The 7,941-nt window shown below is 36.4% G+C and overlaps 1 non-coding gene across 1 annotated transcript; it reads right to left on the bottom strand.

The window, feature by feature from the left end:
* Nucleotides 1-7,128: 7,128 nt before the first annotated feature.
* On the bottom strand, nt 7,129-7,208 carry TRNAL-UAG (transfer RNA leucine (anticodon UAG)). Its single transcript has one exon. It is a non-coding gene; the product is annotated as a tRNA-Leu (tRNA).
* Between the last annotated feature and the right edge of the window lie 733 nt (nt 7,209-7,941).

Genomic DNA, 7,941 nt, shown 5'->3' with positions numbered 1-7,941 from the left:
CGACCTCAGGTAGGAATATCTAATCCTATCTGGGGTTTATTACAGATGTCCATGGGCAGCAGTAGCCACTTACCATCAGGTGGACTGCATGCTCGTCTGCTACTCTTATATTATAAAAAAATAATAATAATAAAGGATGGCTTAAGCCATTAATGGCTTAATTCATTAAGCCATTTTAAAGGTCTTATAAGCTGTTGGATAATTGTTGGGTACTAAGCCGTTTCTTAACCCGACGAATAGTCTAGGTTCGAGTTCCAAGATCTTATCCCGTACCCGAATTAATTACTTTTTCACGTTTCTAGACGAAGGAGTCGAGTTGACTCGGGCGGAACCACCGCCACACCTATGTCTGCCTATTAACAGGTACTGTTAAGCGCTTCTGTGTTTTGGTTTGAAAGGTGTGGTAAAGGAGACATACTTTTCCGACGCGTTCCAGCTTAGTCCTCAGGTAGCGACGCATCTGTGGTCGACCTCAGGTCATATCTAATCCTATCTGGGTTTGATTACATATGTCCATTTACGGCAGTAACCACTTACCATCAGGTGCACTGCATGCTCGTCAGCGACTCCTATATTATATAAAAAATACAGGCCAATCCAATAAAAACGTGGTAAAACGTGTTATCTCAAAGTAAACCGGAACATTTGCGAAACATCTTAAGCACTTTAAAGCAAATACCGTGATTTAATAACGGTGAGCCATAAAGCTACACTCGAGGAAAGCTGAGGGCTGTAAAAATTCAATTTATATACGATCATATTAAACCGGTATTCATAAAAGTTAAGCGCAAGCTTTTATATCGGAAGCTTCGGGCGATGAAAGCTTAGAAGTATTTTAATATGGAATATTGGTTATATGTTTCTTAAGATTTAAACTATGTAATAACTTACTACTTAGTAGTGTTTGGTTTGATTGAATAAAAAACTATTATTACTAGTAGTAATAGTAATACTTAAGTATTAGTAATAGTAATACTTTAGTAAGAACAGGAATCATCATTAAAGATGGTAGAAACTTCTGTGATTCGACTCCAGTGGCACCACCGCTATACCTGTTTCTGCCTAATAACAGCAGTGTTAAGCGCTGTTTGAAGGGGTTGGTGAGGGAGACATACTTTTTCGAGGCGTTCCAACTTAGTCCCCAGGGGTAGCGGCAAGTATATGGCCAACCTTAGCTAGGAATTTAATTATATTAGGGGAATTGCGACGAAGATGTCCATGGGTGGCAGTAAACATTTACCATCAAATGAACTGCATACCCTTTTACTATTTCTATTTTATATAAAAATATGAGTTAATCGAACAAATAATGAGGAATTGTAAAATTTACACTGTTACGTAAATTTTATATTGTATTGGGCTCTTCCATATTTAGTATCTTTAAAAACAAAATTTCACAAAACTACACTTAACACTGGACCTTTAAAAATAAAAATAACACGCAACTGGATTACATAATCTCGAGTTAATTCGTACAATTCTCGTGTACAAACTGAATAAACAAAGATTTAAGCTACTTTCACAACAAAATCCGTAATCAGTGAATCCCAGGCGTGCGAGAAAATAATATATGGCTCAATTATTGGACGGTGACAAAGCAAGTAAAAAATATTTCATGTTATAATATTCCCTGCAAGATATTTGTAACAAATAAATTCATAAATGAAAGAATGGTGGATCGGGATGGACCTAATTTAAGTTGATAAAAATTTATAGTCAAATATATTTAATAAACAAACGTAGCATTTAAATGCTCGTAAAAAAAGAAATAAAAATAATTTCTTTTACATACAGGAATTAAAAAATATTTCCTTTACATTTAATGTTATATTACCTATATAATATAACACAATTATTTATGTCATACAAAAGATTGTCGCGAGATTTACCTGTGTAGGTAAAAATAATATAAGTAGCGTACCTGCTAACGCTGGATTTTTAAAGACTCATCATCATCATCACCCATCACCGCACTAGCCAAGTTCGACTTCACACACCTTTGACAAGTAGACTTCAAATATCTTTGAAAACATTATATTTTTATGATTTTAGACTAAAATTATCGCGAAATTGAGACATTTTATTATGTAACGGGTACTCACGATATGCGATTTTATTGCCGATATTTCGACCCAGTTGCATGTATCGTGGTCACGGCGAAACTGGGGTGGAGGGGAGAAACCATTGACTAGTGGTAGTTTAATCTATCTACCCTACGTCTAGTTCGTTTTTGTTTTCTAGGTTTCATATCACGACACACAACACTAACAAAATCCTTACGCACCGTACTTTGCACTATTTGTGACTTGCATAAATTATTTTTTTAAGATTTCACAGGTATGCAGGTTTACTCACGATGTTTTCTTTCACCGCTTAAGCAAATGATAATTAATTACTAATACGCTTATAACTTTGAAAAGTCAGACCTCAGACCCCTCGATCAAGAAGCCGAGTTGCTTAACCACTAGGCTATCACAGCTTCTAAAGACTAGTGAATTCTTATCGTTAAAAATATTGTTACAACTATTCCCAGAGGTCACAGATTCGATTCTGCTTTCAACATGACATGTTTTGTATTCAAGACGATGCAAACCGTTTAGCATATTAAGAGGCTTTGTTTAGCCATGTTGTTGCATGTCACCTGTCCTGTCTATCAACGCGGATCTTGACAAGGGACATGACGGCGCTTTCACTACACATCAGACACGCCAGGGGACTGAGCTTACCTAAGAGATTGTGACTTACTGTGACGAGATAGAGGGCATAATAGTATGAAGTTAATAGCTATTTAATACGATATTAGTATTATTCAGGTGTAGCTGTCCTTGTGTTATGTGTAATCGAAGTGCTAACAATTTGGTACTATTAGTAACTAGATAAGGATTATATTGGCTTGTTGGATATTGTGGGAACTACAAATTATATGCTCAATTAGGCTTCGCAACCTGATACGTCATACTACTGTCATAGATAATGAAACCTAAGCTACAGTATATATCTGAATAGTTTAAGGTTTAAGAATAAAGTTTACAAAAAAGAAGGCAACGCCTCGTGATATTGAAGGAAATGAACAAACAAGGAGCAAACGAAGATGTAGACCACCCGATGGTAAGTGGTCATTATCGTACATTAATATCTGTAACCAAATTCACATAGAAAAGGTATTCTACGTGAGTCCCTGTAGTTCCGGGACCAGAATAGGGCTACGGTATCCCCTGACTGTCGGAAGTGTCGACTAAAAGGGGGCTTCCAGGGTTGCCGGCGGCAAGAGGGGGAGCTCGAACCGTCCGGAGAGCAACCCCGGGAAGGACGCCGGAATGTGTGGTCGTATATCGTCGTGTACAACAGACGGTGTGGCGAGCGGCATGCTCACCTGGACGGAGCCCGACGGGGTAATGCGCTAAGAGGACTCCGGTTGCGTTTCTTTGGAGATCCCGGAGTCCTCTACGCAGCGCCGAGGACGGCCACCGGGGGTGTTTTAGTGCAGTAAGAATCCCACATAACTCTGTGTCGTTCCCACGGCACCGGATACCTTTCGAAGGTTTTCCCCTCGAAAAAAAACAGGTGTTCTACGTGAAGCCGATCACAGATGCGTTGCCACTACTGAAGTCTGAGATAGTTAAACGCTTTAAACGCTTTCTACACTCACAGCCCCACACTAGGATTCCCTGTATCGTGGGTGCTATGGACACACACAGAAACAAATACACATTATCGTTCCACACTACAAACAACCAAACAGAAACAGAAATCTAAATTGATCAATTAGAAATCTGTAGAGATCGAACCCGGGACCCTCTGAGACCGGCATGTAGACCGCTCCGCCACGCGGGTCGTCAAGTTGCCTTGTAAATGGGTAATTCAGCCACCATCCAGACCTGCAGCCTAAAAGAAAGAACTTCTTCAAGGTCTAGCGGTGGTGCCACCCTAATGGAAAAATACTGGTTACATTTATGACTCTGAATTTAATATTTTACCGCGGGATTAATTTATGAAACCATCTTAAAATAACATGACAGTCATTAAGTCAAAACTTATTGAAATTAATTGCGTTTTAAAATATTCTTACATATATACAAAATATACTAAAAGGTTCTCATGAATACTTATTATATTTCTGTAACAAAATAAAGGAAACAATAAAAACAAGGGTAAACTTAAACCAAAACGCTTGCGAAAACTTCGCACCACCTAAACGCCTTAACGTCGCAAATTGCCGCCAGAGGTCGCAAGTTCAAATCCCGGGGAGCGTAATAAATTTTGAAATTTTGTCGCGCCGCCTTAACGACGTTTTTGTGTTGCTTGTATATTTAAGTGATGCTCCCGAAGTTTCGTAAAAATCTCGGTGGAAATACGACGGAGTTTGGTAATAAGAAAATCTTTTTTGTTTAACAATGCTCGAATAATTTTAAATTATTTTATAGAACGCGTGAAACATTATTAAATATTTACTATAAGCATTATTAACTCTGTTTTAACATATATGTTAAAAATTGCAACCATTATTATAATTTTCATGCAATTAGGGTATTAAATTCCTATTATTATTACGTTTATTTTTTTTATAAAGCAGCTAATGAATACGCAGTGCGATTCTTTATTATATTAAAGTAGTTAACAAGCATGCGGTCCACCTGATGGTAAGTGGCTGATGCCACTCACGGACTTCTGGAATCAATCCCAGATAAGATTAGAATCCAGACTGAGGCTACCACACCTTTCAAAGTGCAATACGAATATGTTATGTGGCACAAACAATCGTGGGGGTAGTGCCTCCGGAGTCGAACCAACCACGTGATTGTAAGTGCTGCCCAAAAAAGGTTACCTTTATTTTTTCCTTGAATACGTATAAGCCCTTTGTTCTTTTTCATGTTGGTCGTGATGACAATGGGCGGCGGTGACAATATATTATCAGGAGGTATGCACCCTCGTCTACTACTTGTATAATATCAAAAAATATAATCGCCAAAAAAAGTAAGACGGCGATAACCCACACTTTACGGTGTAATTAAAAAGATATTAGGGCACTGACTACGTTACTTTTACACCTAGTTTAATTCATTCATTTTTATCTGCAAAAATATTGACACATTGTTTACTCATCAAACTAAAAAACACTATAACATTTGACTTGACTTAAGACACATGATACTCATTATAAAAATGTTATTTTTGTTTTAAAATTATTGAATTAGAAAAATTCAATTCTTTCTTGAATTAAGACTGCTAAAATTAGTATTAAGAAAATTAAGAAAAAATAAAAATACAAATTATGAAAATATCTAAAGCTACCAAAAAGAATTTCGAGAATATTATGAATATAATCCTTTGAATATAATACATAATACCCAGTTCATTAGCACCGAACATCAGTCGATGCGACCACAGCGCACAACAACCACAAACACTTCCACACGAACGATATACGACAAACGAAGCCACAAATTTATTGTGACTCGTTTATTAAATATATTTAACATGATATTTTAATGCGTGATAATATTTTTTCCCCGGTGTCGTGGGAGCGACGTAGGGTTATGTGGGATTCTTACCGCACTAAAACCCACCCGGTGGCCGTCCTCGGCGCTGAGTAGAGGGCTCCGGGATCTCCAAAGGAACGCAACCGGAGCCCTCTTAGCGCGTTGCCCCGTCGGGCTCCGCCCAGGTGAGCTTGGCGCTCGCCACACCGTCTGGTGCGTACGACGGTATGCGACCACACATACCGCCATCCTTCCCGGGGCCGCTGGCTGGGCGGTTCGAGCACCCACTCTTGCCACCTGCAACCCCGGAAGCCCCCTTTTAGTCGCCTCTTACGACAGGCAGGGGATACCGTAGCCCTATTCTGGTCCCGAAACTACAGGGACAACCGACGATAGCCTAGTGAATATTCGACCCCTAAAGTATGGGATCCGAGTTTCGAATCCTATACATGGAAATCCTAGTGAAGTGCTGAGTATACAAATCGATAGTAAAGACCCTAAAATATCAATATCTTTTCGATATACAAAATATCTTGACCAGAGGGAATAACATCATTAAATAGATAATAGAGATTGTCAACTAGTCAGCTATCTCATCAAATTAAACAAGAATTGAAGAAAATATTAACGTCTTTAAGTAGAAATAACTTGAGAAGGGTCAAATTGAACAGTAATTGGGTACTATTAAAGGGTCCATTACCTAAAAGTTGTTTTCAAAACATTAACAGTAATAAAGTACCAATCCTATCTAATTAACTTGATTCACGACTAGTTTTTATGGCCGTAACTTCCTTTAACAACACAAACTGTCTAAAAGTTTTCAAATTATAACATTTACGATTGGATTCAGCGTGGTAATAAATACTTATAAGAAATCAATATTAAAGAAGTGCGATTTTACGACAGAATTTTAATGTGCGTAAATATTTAATGTACAAAATTAATCCTCACAACAAATATTTAAAACTAATATTTAAGTTTCGAACAAATCAATATTAAGAAATAGCATTTAAATTAAGAGTGACAAGAAATATTGAGAAATACAATTTAAATAAAGAACCCACCAATAGTAAGAAATAGCATTTACAAATAAGTAGCCAAATTTTAGCCAAATATCTCAGCAGTCCCATGCTACTCGTATATGGACTCTAATTTAATGTTTAGTGAGAGAGAAAGGTATTTTAATAGACAAATAATTGCTCGTTTTTTTATATAAATATGAAGTAAAATTAAAAGTTCTTTTTTTAACAAATATAAATATTTTCTTTTCCACCGCCACTTTCTGGTTTAAAAGTATGATGTATAGCTCGATAAGGCAGGATCACAAAAGACGTTTTAACTTGTTCCTCGAGTGCATTACATCATTTGTAAATCTTAAGTTTAATTTATTTTAAAAATAGTAGGTAATTTGTGCGAATTTATACAATATTTAAATAATAATTAAAATAAAAATACAATGTCTGAAATTGTTAATTTATTAACACTTAAAAACAAAAAGAATATTACAAGTGTGATAAAATATTCAAAATCTTTATATGAAATACTTCTCAAAATATTATACATTTTTGAAACTATTTCCAATTATGTAACTGTCAAAACCTGCACCCAAATTGATTAGACATTTTGAAAAATTGAAAATGAAAAATATTGACAGCGGTGGGATTCGAACCCACGCCCTTTCGGACTGGTGCCTAAAACCAGCGCCTTAGACCGCTCGGCCACGCTGCCGGATGCAATAGTTGGCTATTAAACGCATCACTTGCAGCAACTATGTAACGCTTACGTCATCGATTACGTCACAAAAGGCGTTCGGTGGACTATTTTGTTTACTCGCATCGAATGTTTGTTTTCGTATTACATCAGTGTATTTCCTATCTATTTGTAAAAATCTTTTATTGCGCTTCATATTACACTGTGTAAATTTTATATTACAGTCTATTTCTACTAACATTACAGTTTGTTTTCGCATGCTTTTACCAGCTGTAATAAAACAGATTTATTTAATTTAAATAATGTAATACAATTAAATTACTCTAAAATATACAAAAATAATCGTAATATAAGAAAAAAATACTAGTATGTCCTAGTATTATAGACCAACTTACTATAGATTTTTATTACCTGTAGTACGGCTAGTAAGCCGTCTCATAATTATAGATACATATTATTACTAATATCTCTCTGCTTATAAAACAATGACATTAACAACAAATCAATGTTACGGGTACATTTTGTGACGTAACACTTGAAATAATATCGGATAAACGTAGACGGTACAGTTATGTAAATAGGGGCCTCTTTATATTAAGAAGGTGACAGTTTTACCATTCACCGACTGACAATTCTTGACGTTCACATTATAATGGCAATTACCTATCGGTCTAACACAGTGGTTCCCAACATTTTTTGGTCAGGGACCACTATATAGGGCTATGTGAACTTGGCACCCGACTTTGGAAAA

This window comes from Epargyreus clarus, unplaced genomic scaffold (assembly GCF_041222505.1).
Source record: "Epargyreus clarus isolate Ecla_fem2 unplaced genomic scaffold, WU_Ecla_fem_2.2 ptg000003l, whole genome shotgun sequence".
Classification (NCBI taxonomy): domain Eukaryota; kingdom Metazoa; phylum Arthropoda; class Insecta; order Lepidoptera; family Hesperiidae; genus Epargyreus; species Epargyreus clarus.
The sequence above is the reverse complement of the archived record's forward strand: the minus strand, read 5'-3'. Positions and strand labels throughout refer to the sequence as shown.